General features: G+C 39.8%; 1 protein-coding gene across 1 annotated transcript in view; it reads right to left on the bottom strand.

The window, feature by feature from the left end:
• The window catches only part of RBMS3 (RNA binding motif single stranded interacting protein 3), a 692,310-nt gene that overhangs the window by 570,535 nt on the left and 104,553 nt on the right, over positions 1-17,222 (bottom strand). The window lies entirely within an intron of this gene.

The following is a 17,222-nucleotide window of genomic DNA, read 5'->3' as shown; positions in this document are numbered from 1 at the left end:
ATTCCCCCTATTTAAAAGCAGGCATAGCCACTCCTTGATATTCACAGTACCCAAGAAAGAATGTACATCTATTGATGCATTATTTACTCATCACCTTGTATACCGTCTCACCGGGTATTAATTAACACATGAAAATGTCCAGTGTATTTAATAACTAATTGGAGTGGAAGCTAGACAATGTGATCCCAAATTCAAGCCCTGGGCTGTGGAAAGACGTGTGCTCAATAGGCTATTGAAATATAAAGGCAGTGCTTGGAGCAGAGGAAGGTTACAAGCATCACATTAGCAGAGCTCCCTGCAGCAGAAGTGGGGGAGCACATGCCTGCCCTCAGCAATGAGCGTTTGTGGTTGCATACAGGATGAGAAGGAAACAATAGGCTGCTCTTCAGAAATGCATCTCCGGTATCAAATGCCTTTTTCCTTCCTTTTCACTTGCGAGCCACTAAGCCACAGGAGCATCGTGACTGCATGTCTGATTGCTGCATGAGTATCAGAAAGCACCTTTGAAGTGTCATAATCTGTAATTTAAACCCATAATATATCTTAACACAATGGACTGCAATATCCCTTCACAGGCAGAAGAGGTGTTCCTTACACAAACGTTTTTTAAGTCAGGAAGAAATTTCTTTTTTAAGTGGATTTCAACACACAAACCAACCTACATTAACCAAGACAGCAGTCTAAGGCACACAGCAGAGGATCTGTATTTACAGTCAGTCAGATGAGGTCTGACACAGATGGTAACAGGTAGGACATCTGACATCACAGACGATACCATGTCCTTAAACAAATTCCATTATGCCCAGGTACGTATTGAGCTGCAGTATTTTCAGACAACAGAGTGACCTTTCTTCCATATGTGCTTTGATACTTAAGTAAAGGAGGACAAATTAAGGACAAAATACAAGCTTTCACTTTGAATTTTGCCTCCCCTTCTCCATTTCTTTCATGTGCATTACCAGGTATAAAAAGCATCTACAGCAAACCACCACCAAGCTTTCAATAGTCTGTTCACCAAGATGCAAGTGGGATTTCATTCGCATTCAGCAGTGCTGTGAAGGGATCAGACTCAATTAAACCACTCATGCTTTTTAGAATTCTCTCTAGCTAACCTCTAAGAGAATTATCACAGTGCAATCAGACCAAAAAGGTAGTCCAGAAACACCAATATGCCATGGTGCGTTTCTGAATTACTGCAAGCAGCTGAGCAAGCAACTTATTAGCTGAACAGGAAACCAGGCATGCTTGAAAATACAATTACTGCAATGTTAATGTGTCACTGTCACTGATCTGGACTTTAGAGTTGCCTTCACAAAGGGAAAGTGACCAAGAGTGATAACTACGAAATTCAATGGGTGGGAAACTGTCATGTAACTGTTGCCAGGGGGGAAGGGGGGTGGGGGTTAGCTTTGCTTTAATTGCTGCTTATATGTTTTTATAACAGTTTTTTCCACCTTATCAAAACACCAAGTAAAACCCTACCATGCACGAAATTCTTTGATGTTTTGGATTCTCCCCTGCAAAATTTCCCTCTCCCCAAGATTCTGTATACATCAGAGGCAGCTATAGATACTCCAAAGCATGGTTTTAATAAACAGAGATACATATCAAGGACGTGGTTTACAAATATTTTAAGATTTAATGCTTCTGCCTCCTTGTGGCAGATGCTGGCATGAGCCTTCCTCCAGAGCTGATTCGGCTGTAAACACATTTGTCAGCTCTGAAATGCACAGAAACGCTGGCTCTCCTATAAAATCATTAAAAAGCAGAGTACCGTCAACATTTTAACTGAGTGAGAAGCCACGAGAAGTTTCAGGACAAAAGAAACAGGAAAAAAAAACACTGGAAAATTTGTGGTGTCCCGTCCTCTTCCCGAGTTAATGGCTATTCAGCACATCCCTGCAGGCATCAGCTCAGGGGAAAGCAGGGCTGGGCTGGGTCCTGATACTCATCTAGAGGCCTTAGCAAGCTGAGCCAACAGGAGTCTCTGGCTTTGATGTGGAAAGCATTAAGTTGCTTGAGACTTGGTCTGTGCAATGCTTACCTGCCTTTTTGGTACACTGACACAAATACAATATGCCATGGTGATGGATTACTGTCCCACTGCAGCAGAAGCTGGAAAAGCTGACCTGCCCTACATGTGAAAAATATTCTCTATAACCAAGAATAGTGTTCACCTTTAGATCACAATAATACACATTTAAGTAAAAACAGAGCAGCTGTAACAATTCAGAGTAAATGTCCAAGGGGGTCCTGTACTCCTCCAGCCCTGAGATGAGCATCTGCTCCAGGAAAAGGTACAAAACAAGATTCAAGCATGGAGAGTGAGCAATCCTGTCTTCTGAGCCCTACTAAAGTGACAGCTCTCAGAGCCAAGGGTTAGATATGCATTGTTATGCTGAACACACCTCAGTAGACTTCTTTTCCTGAGGAGTTAGTGAGCTTTTTTCCATTTGTTTTAGGCACCTTCAGAGAAGGACTTCAGTCAGACTTTTAATGTTGGAACCCAAGCACGTTGCAGGATCCCTGCCTCTTTTACCTAACTTTGCCAATTCCTTGGTAGAGTTCAGGCAGATCTCCTTCCTCATGGCACTTCCAAAATACAGAAGAGGTTTTAATCAGCACCCTTGCTGGTTGCAAGTTCAACATATATATCAGTAAATGTATATATTTATATAATATATAAAATAAGACCAAACATCTCTTTGGGAAACTGAGGTCGTATTCCACAACTCTGAGCGACAAGGTATGAGCCAGAGCTGAAAGTTTGATGCTTTCAGTTTGCAGCTCTTCAACAAGCCCTTTCAATAGTGATAGTTTTGTTGTATTCAGGGACCAAAATGGAGTAGTTCTTGAGAAAGATCATATCAAGAGCAATATGAGGGAAATACTCAAAATTGATTCTGCAGATGCTTCTATGATTCTGTAGTGGGGCAAAGTACACAAGGAGTTAAAAAATACTACAGACTGTGTCCCTAAATGAAAGCTTTCTCACTGAAAACAAAAAATAATCACTGCAACTTTAAACATGAAGAATTCATGAACATGAAGCTGTTCTGGAACAAGAATACCACTTAACTGGGACATGAAAACACTCTAGTTCATGGACACTTCCATATCAGTCAAAGCACATGGCCATTTATGGGTTTTTTTTCCTGATACTTAAAGCAGATATATCAACATTTTTACAACCACTGTTATAGGGAGGATTTCATGTTAATATTTGTACTGCTAAGACTGGTACAACCACTATTGCCTAGTAACTATAAAACTTCTCATAAACTACATTTGGGAAATAACATCCTAGAAGAAGCAAGATTAAGAAGTAGTTAGAAAACTGGACTTCAAAAAAAAAAAAGCTTAAGAAGTTTCTACTTCACAATGCAATTTAGTTAGTTAGATAATAGACTGAAATGAAAGCACACCAGACTACTGCCCTGAGATAAAATACTTAGGCCCAATGACTAGAACAGAAAACAAGCAGCCAAAGGGCACAGAAAGGAGAACTAAATCCTACTTTCACTTAGTTTTCCTTAGTTACTTTTCAAAATAAGTGTAAACACAACATTCCTAGACAAAAATCAACATACAGAAAGTTATGTGAACATACAGATGCTAGTAGCTCAGATAATGCTTCACAAACTGAAGTTTGTCAATGTGTAGTCATTTGATATGTGCATTGTGCTATTGCCCCAGAGAAGAGAGAACATAAGTGATGTAGGCCCTGGTGTAATATATTTATTTTACCAAACTGTGTATTGACTGTAGAATTCATGCTTCCCCTTGGAGAAGCACAACCTCATGAGCACCTCCTGCAATGTCCTCCTCTGGACAATTCATGCTTTTAATTTTTATTATCAGATACCTGGAGTATACATCACTCAGTAAGACAGAGAAACTCCTCCTTCAGAAGTTCACAGTAGAGTATGGAGAGATGTACTAAATTCTTTGAGGGAGATATTTTATTGTAGTTTTGTTTTCCAAAGGAATCCAAACAGAGCTTGCTGGCCTACTGCATAGTGTCCTACTACAAGGACTACAATTCTACAGTTTTCTCCTTGTATGGTCTATTTTCAGTTCAATACAGTTAGATTTCCACTGAGACCATAACATCATATGTTTATATATTCTGTCAAGTGTTCCCAAGACCTACTTCAATTGTTTTTCTAAGTGTAGGGCCTCTGCTGTAGGTCCTCAAATAAAATGCGTGCAATATTGATCAAAGTCCTGCTTGCACTCCATGCAAGATTCAATATATTCCTATTAGATGGGTACAAACAGAGCTTGATCTTTAGCAGGATAAGCAAGCTCTGTACTGCAGGACACAAAAGAGCTCAGTTTTTCTAAGAGGCTTAGAATTTTGTCTAGTCTTTGGAGGTCCATCTAAAAGTCACTAGGAGGATTAACAGCAATTTTCCCCCCTGCTTCTTACAGTCCAGCCATGGTTATGAAGGCACACAGCATGATTTTGCTTACCACTTCCACTGCCCATAAACGGAAACCACTGAAAGTTCATGTGCATTAAATCTAACACTCATTAGCATACTCTGCCAGCTTATCATCTCCCACCACAAGTTTTTGATGGTTACATTTGCAATCCAGAACAGTACTCTAGTTTTCCCTTCTGAATTTTGCAACAATCCAGTTGACATTCTCATTTTAACCTATGCGTGAAGAGGGATTCAAATCAATCTCATCCATTGAGGCACTGTCATTCATTCTTGGGAGTTCAGATGCTTTCCCCATTTGAGTACCATTCACACTTAAAGAAAAAGAAACCAACAAAACATCTCATTTTGCCAGAGTCGCATTTTCCTTACAGTGTCAGTCACAAATTTATGTTTTCATTGAAGCCTGTAGGATTTCTGCTTGGGCTACTTCTGCGTTTTCAATAACTTCTTAGTTGCTTTTTGGTTTTGAAGTTTTAATTCAAGTTTCTACATCTATGCAAATTTTGCCTGATACATTAATTGTCTTGAACATCCACTACATACAGCTGAAGCAAGAAATACAGTGGTTTTATGACAATATGTAAGTCACGTTTCTACAGAATCATTCTTTCTAGTTCTTCGCTTACATTATCCCTATTTCAATTCCCTTCTTAGAAAACCTGGATATTTCATTTAGAATGGAATTAAGGTCCTGGCCTCCCACATCAGTGGACTTTGAGGTATTACTGTAAGTTACTTGTAGGTCCTTGGTGTTTTTAACAATGCCATCCCCCAAAACGTGTGAAGCATTGCTGTTTTTTAAAATAATCTCAGTCAAAGCTGAAAGCCCACATCACAGTCAGGCTAATGGTCACTACAGAAGGCTCTCAAACAGTGGCAGAACTACAGAGTAATAAAGATATTCATCACGGACCTTGAAAACAAAATTCTTATCCATACTGAGCTATGGATAAGATTGAAGTAATGCAAGCTTTGGTGACTTTGGGGAAATTAACTAGCTTCTGCTAGGAAGACATCATGAAATTCTCAAAAGAATTTCCCTCTAAGTCTAAAAGCTGATCTTCAGAATGAAACAGGATCTCTAAACATGCTGGGAGAACCAGCACCCCGAAACTTACATTGACTTAAATCACCAATATAAAAGTCTCATTTTCTTTCTAGCACCACATTCTTGCTTTTCAGATAACTGCCACCAATGCTTAGCATTAACAACTAACTGAGTCACTGTTAACACAGAACAGGGGGAAAAAAGACTTTCGTTTCCTGATTTCAGTTTGATTTCAAATATCAACACAGCTTGATGGAACAAAAATGGAGCACTCACACAATTAAGATCTTAACTCAGTAGGCAACTAATCAGTGCCTTGAAACATGACTAACAAGCATCTTGATAAAAGTGCATTTTATCAGTGTTCAATGACTATTTCAGTTTATGTAGAGCCATGTAGTAGACAGCAGAGCTCACGAGCTGTTGAAGCAAAACTTAAATACAGAGATCTCTAGTTAAGAAAAGTTTCTTAGCCAAGACCAGCTCCAAGATTAGACAAAGAGACCCTTTCTAGAGTCCTGAGTCCTACTCAGAAAACCTGGGACAAAAAAACTGACTTTGGAGACAGAGAATATCTGATTCTCTCACTTTGAGTTAAAATGAATTGTATCCTTTGAGGAACTGGTCCATATGTTCAAGAGGTATTTTCCATCCCCAGCTTTTATGATTCATACATAGATTGCAATTTCATTGCTACAGGGTAAATACATTTTAAATTAGACTATATAAAGGAGCTCTAAAGTTGCCATGACAGTTGCAGCAAAACGCCTTGTCGTTTCTCGTTACAAAGCATAACCTATCTTTATAACCAAATTAGCTTTTTCAGCTCTTCCCCCAAATGTAGCCTGCAGATTTATTTTTGTTGATCCACCAATTGTATCTTTCAGATTTGCATGGCTAATTATCAAACAGAATGATCATCACTTAGATTATTAAAACAATCCATCAGCCAGCTTTGTATTCCTTCGTGCGAATGACAGGAAAGGGGAAAGGCTCTTAAAGAAGTTTTTGTCTTGACCTGGTTTAGAAAGAGAGAGAAACAGTTCTATGCCACCAGCTCTGATTTGACCATCTTCCCTAGACATGCCCCCATCCCCAAATCAGCCCCTGGACACAGCTCAATGCCAGCTGTTACTCCTCCAAAGGTAAACCCTCCTCCTCAGCTAATGTTTGCTCTGGAAAACCATCAATCCCTTTGTTAGTGCAGCTGATGGTGGACCCAGCCATGTCTCTTCATTGCATTTCCTTTCCAGGTGTAAGGCTTCAGGAGCATGAAAGATGGGAGGCACAAAGAGCAAAGTCCATCTGTTATTTTTAAATAATAGAACAAGGGGGCAAAAGGCCCCTAAAAATAACTTAAACTCTTCTGCTCCCACCTATCTTGCAATCTTTAAAAGCATTGGAACACTGAAGAAATCAGGGGGTTACAGTAGCGTGCATGTAGGCTGCAATTACCATACTAATTATCATCTGCATCAAATTGATTGCATTAACCAGAAAGCAGAATTAAAAAAAAAAAAATCCCTCCAAACTGTTCATTCCAAGAACAATTAAATTTAAAGTAAGAAGAAACATGACGAATTGCTGACAAGTGTTAAAACATCATCTGTTGGCATCTTCTCTTTCTTTTAAGATGTCATAGCAAAGTCAAAACGAAGACAGAAGATATCAAATGACACATTTAATAGGACATGAGGCAAGATGTTTGCATGTAACACGCTTTGTCAATCTTTGCTATTAGTCAACACATCAGGGATACTACAGATAACATAATGAAAAGATCCTATTGTAAGATTATGTGCAGCTTCAAACAATATTATCTGAAGTTTATATGACAAGATCTGAACCTTGGGAAGAGTCAAGAAAAATGTTGCTAGACACAGCAAGGAGACAGTTTCCTTAAAAGACTCACAGATTTAAAGAGTTCTGAATTCAATCAATCCACTATAGAATTTTGTTAGAATTCAGCTGTGTGAACAACAAAACTAATTAAGCCTGATAGTGAATGTACACACATCTTGCAGCTGATTGACTTTAACTGAATTATTCCTTGAGCTCTGGGGTAAGCTCATCCCTTAACCAGAAAATCTGCACAGGGGCAAAAGTTTAGCCTCATTCTTGAAAAAACACAGACACCAACAACTGAGTTTTTGCCCCATGTTAGGAAATCCACAATATGGCCAACGTAAGAGAGCTAATTGTGGACATCAAGATTGGAGGCAGACTGGGCTGCAGTGATCTCACATTGCTGGAGTTCGCAGTCCCAAGAGATGGGTCAGGTAAAGAGTAACGTTAGGCCCCTGAACTTCAGGAAGGCAAACTTCCAGCTCTTAAAAAAGATAATCAATAGGAATCCCTAGAAGACTACACTCAGAACAAGGAGTAAAACAGACTTCTAAGGAAGTCTTCCATGGAGTCTTAGAGCTAACAATCATCATGAGCAAGAAATTGGTCAAGGAAGACAAGAGGCCCACGTGGCTGGGTAGGGAACTGCTGGTCAAACTAAAGGGGAGGAAGTAAATGCACAGGGGAAACAAGGACAGGTAATCTGGGAGGAATACAGAGATGACATTCAGTTGTATAGGGATGGGGTGAGGAAGGCCAAGGTGAAGCTGGAAGTAAACCTGGTAAGGGATGCAAAGAATAACAAGGGCTTCTACAGGGATATTAAACAGGAAAGGAAGGTCAAAGAAGGTATATTCTCCCCAGTGAACAATACTGGAAAACTGGCAATAAAAGACGAAAAGAAGCCTAAAGTACTAAGAAAATTTTTTGCCTGTCTTCCATGGCAACTCCTCTTCCTACACCTCTCAAGTGGATGGAGAGCTCGTTGGGGATCATATTCCCTGCTGCAAGTAAAGAACAGGTTCATCACCACCTGAGGAACCTGAATGTAAATAAGTCTATTGGGACCAAAGAAATGCATCCCAGAGTCCTGAGGGAATTGGTTGGTTGTAAAACCATTCTCCATGATATTTGAAAAGTCATGGCAGTCAGGTGAAGTCCCAGGTGACTAGTAAAAGGGAAACATTGCACCCATCTATAAAAAGGGTAGAAAGGAGGACCTGGGACCCATGCCAGTCTCACCTCTGTGCCTGGCAAGATCATGGAACAGATCCTCCTAGAAGCTGTGCTTAGACACAGGGAGGACAAAGAGGTGACTGAGGACAGTCAGCACAGCTTCACCAAGGGCAAGTCCTTCCTGACTAACCTAGTGGCCTTCCATGACAAGAGTGACTACATCAGTGGACAAGGGAAGGGACATCGATGTCATCTACGGTCCCCCATAACTTCAATCTCTCAAAATTGGACAGAGGTGGATTCAATGGCTGGACTGATAAGTGGATAAGGAATTGGTTGGACTCTTGCATGCAGAAGGTAGTGGTCAATGGCTCAGAGTCCTAAAGGACATCAGTAACAAGTGGTGTCCTTTGGAAGTCCATACTGAGACCAGTGTTATTTAACATTTCCATTCATGACATAGAAAAAGGGTGCACCCTGAACAAATTTGCAGATGACACATCTGAAAGAGGAGATGCCATCCAGGGGGACCTGGAGAAGCTCAAGAAATGGTCCCATGGGAATCTCACAGTTAAACAAGACCAAGAGAAAGGTGCTGCACCTGGTCAACACAGACTAGGAACAAACAGATTAGAGCAGCCTGGCTCAGAAGGACTTAGGGATGCTGGTGCATGAGAGGCTGGACATTATCTGGCAATGTGCACTTGCAGCCAATGTGCAGTTGATCCAATCCAACTGTGGGGATGCATCCAAAGCAATGTGGCCAGCAGAACAAAGGAGAAGATTCTGCCCCTCTTCTCCCATCTGGTTAAACCCCACCTGGAACCCTGCATCCAGCTGTGGGCTCCCCAGCACAGAAAGGACAGCAACCTGTTGGAGCAGGTCCAGAGGAGGACTGCCACCATGATTAGAGAGATGGAGCACCTCTCATCTGAGGAAAGAGTGAGAAAAATGGGATTCATCAGCCTGGAGAAGGTTTTGGGGTGACCAAATTGTGACCCTCCAGTATCTGAACAGAGCCTACAAAAAGATAAGACTTTTTGCAAGGGCATGTAGTGAGAGAACAAGGGGAAATGGGTTTAGAGAGAATAAGTTTAGATTAACTATCAGGAAGAAATTCTTAATTGTGAGGGTGGTGGAGCACCGGAAGAGGTTGTCCAAGGAAGTTGTGGAAGCCCCATCCCTGGAAGTGTTCAAGGCCAGGTTGGATGGGGCTCTGAGCCACCTGGTCCAGTGAAAGGTGTTCCTGATCATAGCAGGGGTTTGGAACTAGATGATCTTTAAGATTCCTTCCAACCTAGGCCATTCTATGATTCTCCCTCATGAACTGCCCAATGGCTACTGAAGGGTGATCTCACGCTTGTCTTTGGTATGGCGTTACCAACATCTCTCCTCTGTTGTACTCTTCCAATTCCCATAAAAACCTCACATCTCTGAAAGGTTCAGCACACTTTCATCCTTCCTTTTCCTCACCAAATTCAGTCAAAGAGGGAGCAGTCAGCATTCACAGATAAAACACCAATAAACTTAACTTGCTAAGCCAAAGAGGCAAAAAAGACTTATGGGAGAAGCATTCGTGGGATTTCTCAAACTGAGTCTGCAGTTTTGAAGTGAGGCTTCTAAAAGAGTTTGGGAATCTTCCAGTGATGACACAGGGAGAATTTTGTCTTTATGGTTAAAAAATTTGTGGAACAATTTAGTTTGCAGTCTTTTTAAATCTTACTAAATTCTTCCTCTAGAAGAAAATAGTTTTGAGAGGCAACAAAAGTGCAGCTGACAAATAGCTTTTGGAAACATTTTACATCTACAGAAGTCATTGGAAATGCTGCTAGTTTTTTCCCTCATGCCCAGCACACACATTTCTCTAGACAAACCTGAGCCCACTAGACAAAACTGAGCCCACTGAGCAGACAGTTAGCACAAAACATACATTTGGTGTTTGCCATCAAAAGTAATTGCACAACAATTGAAAGAAGTAAAAAGTTGCTGGCCTAGCAGACAAAAAAAAAAAAAATCAGCTGTTTAGAAACATCATTTTGGAAGAAAGGGTTTTTCTCCCCTGCATACTTATTTTTAAGATCAGCCAAGAAATAGGCGGAATCTTCTGAACCCTTACTTGAAAGTGCAACATGATACCCAATGGTATCTAACAGAGTAATGATAACTTTCCCTTCCTGAGAAAGGAAACCTGCTATTTCTTCCTCACATCTGTAGAAGAGAAATACACAATACTGAGTCTTGGAAGAGTCCTCCTATGTTTTCATAACCATTACACCTAAAGTTTAACATTTAAACAGTATAATTGGGAGAAATTTAACATAATTGGTTTACCAAGACTTTGGTATTGGGAGCTAATGCCCAAATCCCATGCTTGGTGAGGAATATATATATCCAACCCACAGAGTAGACTAGAGGTACCAGATGCACAGATTGCAGAATAGAGCCTGCATTTTGTCATTTACAGTGACTATAAAACATAAGCCCTTCTTCTAAATACAAGTTTGGGTTTCTTTCTAAAATACTGTCAGTCTTCATCCTGCTGTGTTAGTAGTTGTGTCAGACACAAAGTGTTTCTCCACAAGTAGTTAAGCGAAAGCATGGAGTTGGATCTTACGAACACCATTGCTTCCCTCCAGGCTCAGGCTCTTACCCTGTTGGAGCTTAGGAAACAGCTTTATGTTCAATTCAGTCAGCTGCCTGGTGATTGTGCCCAGACAACAGGTAGCATACTTGGAAGAGCAACCTTTGAATAACAGTGCACAAATTTACATTTACTCATATTCTACCACTGACCATTAAGAAAAAAAAAACAGTTTCCTTTTTTAGTTCCCCTCATATTTCATTTACAAAAGCCTTAAATTTTCAAAGTTAAGTTTATGTTGTACTTTGGTTGGCAACAGACACAATTGCTCCTGAGTCTCATTTGGCTGAGTTATCTTCACACAATAAAAATAGCTTACACATCCTGGTGTACTGATGCATTTAGCTGAGCAGCCAACTCAGTGTGCCCTGCTCTCCTGTTACTTGCAAAGCAGTCACTGAGATTAACTCTGCCTTTGCCCATGACCTTGGTGAAGTTGGGGCTGCCAGTGCAGATTCCTGTGGCTTTATGAAACATATGCCAGGTTCAATCTTCCCTTACGCGCTCCTACAAAAAGCATCGTGCCAGAAGCAGCAGCTCCCAGATTTCACTGAGGAATCATCAAACTTTGGAAAGCAGAAAGAACATTTAACATCAGGTTTCCAGCTCAACCTAACAAGCTGCAGCAGAAAAGATGGACAAGTGTATAAGAGGTGAGACACACAAGAAAAAAAAAGAGAATGTCTAATATTTTGTCTGCTACTAATAAAGACTGACCTAACACATGAGTCTATCTTTATCAATAGTTGACAAAATCCCACAAGGCTCTCATGTGCATAACGTGGCTTATATATGGAATAAGAGCAGACCTGGAGTGCTGATCACAGATATTCACATTTTCCAAACCTTCAGTGAACTTAGGGCAACGCATGATGCATAAAAGAATAATTGTCCTTCTAAGTGTTTAACTACTTAAATTTGCTCTTGCAAGGCACTGTCTCCACCTCAAATTCAAATTTAATGAGTGATCCAAGGTAAACCTAACAGAGGCTTGTTGAAATTCAGTGAGTACCTTTGACATGTCAAAAAATTCAGTTTCTATCAGTACATACTTGATTTTTCCATGTGCTCATCCAAATGTAACAAAGATCAAAATGCAATGCTGCAAAACTGATGACCTATAGTAAAGAGGAATGCCTAGCTCTGAAAAGATATATTATGGGAAGGAGGTATTTAGGGATTTCCACTCCATTTGTTGCAAAACTGGCAAATTTCCCCTATTAAGTCTAATTGAGCCCATTGATTTTTGCTACTTTTTTGGGGTAAACACCAAGCACCAGGAAGAAGGAACATATTTCTGTGGCTTGGGTTGTCTGGTTTGCCTTTGGAAAGTTGCCAGACCTCATCTGACCCTTAAAAATAAGGTTTAACCCTAATAGCTGGACTAAGTCACTGTCATTTAGATGAGCACGCTGCAGCTCAAACCCAGGTCAAGAGAGAAGGAATTCTGTTGCCACTTGACAGCTGTTCAGTGGCTTCAGTGGCTTCTTCAGTTGGTGTGCACAGTAAGTTTTCTAGCAGACAGGCACATAACCTAAAGTTTACAGCCACAGTGTGCAGTGCTCAGCAGAAAAGCAAAGAGCTGAGTCATCAGGGAGACAGTGACTTTCTCAATACTGACTTTTTCCAAGTCAGACTTGAGGCGCTGAAGGAAAACAAATAAGACTGAAAGCAGTTGAGTACGTTACTATTTATTACTCTTTATTTAGTGTTTAGAATTAGCTATCTTCCACCAGTTTAAAAGAAAACTCACTTCACAGGAATGGATCTTCTGAGCCATTGCTCCGATTACCTTTGTGTTCAGGCAGCCTGCCAGAACCCATCAAGGAAACTCACTATTTCCCATCTTCCTCCTCCAAGAAATCATGAAATTCCACTTGGAGGTGTCTTAGGCTATGACAATCCCAACTGCTACCAGAAGTTATACCTAGTCTGGCTTCCTAAAACTAAATAAATTCTCTACTCACATGCTGCTCAGTTAATCACAAGGTTTATTTCGACCTTGTGCACTGTGAAAAATCCTACTGAACAGACACCTGTCTAATTATCTTCTTACCAACACATTACTGCTCCAACACATACACAGGAAGAATACCAGGGCAAAAACAAGGCAAGGGGAAAGCAGGGACACACACAACAGGGACAAAGAAAGAGAGAAAAATTATGTATACTGAAATCTCTGACCTGAAATTCAACAAAACAGCTGCCACAGTATAGCTGGAAAATCACCTTTCCCAGCTTCTGCCTTCCTGACTGGTATACTGGTATTTCCATCATCCCCATCACAAAGCAGCTGTATTATAAACTATCATATGAAAAGATAAAATATTTTGGCTGTTTGAAATATAGACACTACACTGGATGTTTATCAACACCCATTGTCTGTCCAGATTCCTCTGAGAAACTGCTAATCACTTTGTACTAAAATATAGTACTTGTCCCTGTGTTTAAAGAGCTCTAAGTTTTAAAGACTCTTTCTTTATTGAAGAAAAAAACCCACATTCTGGCCTTAAGGCACCGATGCCAAGTTCAGCAATGGACAAAGCTCTGACTACCAGCAAGAAAGCAATGAGCTTGTTTTGCCTCTACCAGAAAGACAGAGCAATAGCTCTGTAACAAAGCAGCAGTGGAACCAGACAGAGGAACATTATGGAATCACAGCTGAGAGCCCTCCTGTCCTGTGGCCCATTGGACATAGTTTCACTTTCTGCATTTTTTACTTCATTAGCTCATAAACTAATGCCTTGCTAATAGATATGAGGAGGAGAAAGATGCTGAAATGTTCTATATTATTTTTAATGGCATTCAATACACACCAATTATTCTGCAGGCTCATTTAGCACCTAATATTGAAGAGGCATTTGAACATTTCTAGAAAGTAATATAATCTAGGCATTTCTAAAGATAGTCTTGCTAACAACCTTTGTGCAAGAGACCTGGAATATTGCCACTAAGATGCCAGCCAACAGTGGAGACCAAATGAATTGTCAGATTTCACCAGCTCCCTAGTGTGCTCATGAGCAAGAAAAGTCAGCCTATCACTATCTTCTACCTGCATACAAGGTGGATTTATTTCTGAGATCTGACTAGGTGCTACTGACTTTTTGCCTCTCATTAACAGTTAGGACATAGCAAATTAGGAGGATCATTGTCCCATTATTCTTTCTTTTAGGACACTTTATCTATGGTTTCTTTCAATGCCTTGACCTTAAGTTGGCATCTGAAATATATGGTTTCTTCTCTTTTTTGCTAAGGAATAAAGAGGGATTTTCTCTTAATTGTCTTCATTTTTACTAGCACACAGTTCTCAGTCATTGCCATTAATTAGTGAATTGTTAATGTTAAAACTGCTTTCAGAGATAACCGAGCTGCAAAGCTGAGTGCCTTGTGTCCCAGCCTGCCTGTGTACCTTTGATTCCTCATGTCAGACAGACTGTCCCACACAAGGATTTGCCATCACTACAAGAAGCTCTGCCTTGGATGCCATCCCATTCAGCAAAAGCAGCATCATGTTAGAAATAGCTATACCATCATCCCTGATAAAGTGCCACTTCCTCATTCATTTTCATCAGTTCTAAGAGCCACTTGCAGGCAGCAGCCTTCAGAGTACCACAGAAGGACTAAGTTCAGAGCTTCTCACAAAATTGCTGCAGACTTCTTCACACATCAAGCAATGTCAGTAGCCCAGAACATAGTGTAGCCAATTTTGGTTCATTATCATCTGTATCTCCTCCTTTATTCTATCCCTCAAGCCAGTTTAGTACACCTGAAGGCAGGAAGATCCCAGAGCTCCATGGATGCCAGTTCAGAAGCTGTGATTTTATTTGGCTTTCCTGCCCACCCGTCAAATTCATTAATTCAATTTATAAATTCCTTGAAAACAAAAAAAAAAAAAAAAAAATCAACCTTTTAGACTAATGGCTCCTTATTCTGACATTGAGAAAGAGGAATGCTTGAAGAAACCTAGCTTGAACCAGGTACTAATGCCTCTTTCCCAGGGCAGTCAGAAGGAACCTCTAAATCAAATTTCAAAGATGCTCCCCTACAACAAGACATTCTCTCAGGTTCAAGGGGCAGTGAAAAAAAAAAAAAAAGAAACCCAAACAACACTATTCTCTGAACAGCTTCATATTAAAAAAAAAAAACCTGGGCATTCAAATTCCATGTGTCCATGAGAGCGATAAGTTGATAGAAACTTATTAAAAACCTTCCCCAGATAGCATATTTGAGATAGATAAACATGCTCCAGTTTATCCAACAGAAAATATAAGCATGTCTGGGTAGTACAAAGCAAAACAAGTCAGGGAAAAATGTGTTATTTTCTGTGACTCATTGACCTCACCCTTTCAAATCTCTCACCTAGTGAACCTTCCAACTTCACACAGATAGAGGAAATGAAAAAAGAAAAACTTAGGGGAAAGAAGGAAGAAATCAATTTAACTTTTAACATTTCTTAGATGCATCAAAGGTCTCAGCTATGCAGCTCTATTAGGTTTGTGTGTGGATTCTTGTAAGATGCATGTGAAAAAGCCTTCACTGGGTTCACTGCATGAGACTAAAGAAAATGCAGACTATGAATTTTGAACTTTAATATTTTTCTTTCCTGGAAAGCTATCTTAATATTAAAAAAAAAAAAAGTTTATTTAAACTATATATAGATGCTGGCAAGTTGCAAGGCTGAATACAAATCTCTTATCCAATACAAATATTTTGCCACTCAGCTCATGAGAGCGCACAGCAGTATTCCAGCCTCCCAAACGGAACCACAGCAAGCCTATACATCCTCACAGCTGGTACTGGCATTTATAATATCCATGAGGCAAGTTTATAAGCTTATTAAACCCAAAACACAGAAGACAAAAGCTGACAATAAGGAAGAAAAAGAAAAGATTAGAGTAGAAATGGCAAGGGAAAACAAGAGTCAAACGTAAGGGGTGCAATATATGTGGAGGGAAATTACCACGAGCACTCTTTAATACATTAGAACAATTTTTTTTTCCTGCAGATGTTGGATAGTCTAGACATACTTTCAAGCAACATTCCTGGTAGTTAATCCCTGAACTCTGCTAGTGGTTTGAGAGGGCTGTAACACTACAAACAATCTTTATTATGCACTTATGTTTCCCTCTCTCCTCAAAAGGGAAATCAAGTGTGCAGAGCATAAGGTGTATCTCATATGATTTGTTAGGGTGATCTCCTCCTGACTTAGGAATTCATCTCCTATTTACAGACAACTGCAGATACACACAGGAAGAGGGGAACAGTGCTTGTATGTATCAGTTATGAGCTTTTTCTTGCTCACTGTCTAATGCCCTAGGATGGAGCAAGCAATAACCACTGAAAAGAGTTAAACTTTTGTCTATGCTTCACTTTTACCCTAAAAATTCAGTGTTGAAAAAGTGAAAGACAGAACACTTGGAAAACTTTGCAAGCAAAAGAACCATATTTTTATATGAAGAGAAGGCACAAAACTCACAATACTTTGTGAAAACAGGACTATAAAACTGGGAGGATAGTGAAAAAGGTACCGTGGGATGAAAAACAGCCCATGAAACACTTAGCCACATTTTTTCCCATCCTAATCTGAATACAAATTAAGTTCAGTTTCTTTTGCTTTAGTTTTTGATGCCAAATCACAACTTAGTGGAAGTTTCCTCTCTTAAGTCTACAAATGTCCTTCAAAAAGAAAATCCAGCATGTCAGATCAAGGGTTTATTCATCATGATAATTTAAATTTTTCATAGTGTCAAGGGGGAATGGTGGTTTTGGTTTTTGTGGGTTACTGGGGTTTTCATGCTGTTTTTTTTTTTTTAATGTGTATGTAGAAAGAGGTACAAAAAACAAAAGTAGAGGCTGGAAGAAAGCAAAGCCAATGCAATCATTTCTGAAAAGACATATGAAGAGTTTTTGAAGACAAAGTTGCTTTAGTTGAAATACATTGCTCTTTAATAACAAAGGTAAGCCATATCCTAGTGTATAGTCAAAAAAGTCTTTCAATTTTGATAAAGTAACACAAGCCCTGAATACCATTCAAATTCTTATAAAGAATCATTAACTATAA

The sequence above is a fragment of the Geospiza fortis genome, unplaced genomic scaffold (assembly GCF_000277835.1).
Source record: "Geospiza fortis unplaced genomic scaffold, GeoFor_1.0 scaffold231, whole genome shotgun sequence".
NCBI classification, from domain to species: Eukaryota; Metazoa; Chordata; class Aves; order Passeriformes; family Thraupidae; genus Geospiza; species Geospiza fortis.
The sequence above is the reverse complement of the archived record's forward strand: the minus strand, read 5'-3'. Positions and strand labels throughout refer to the sequence as shown.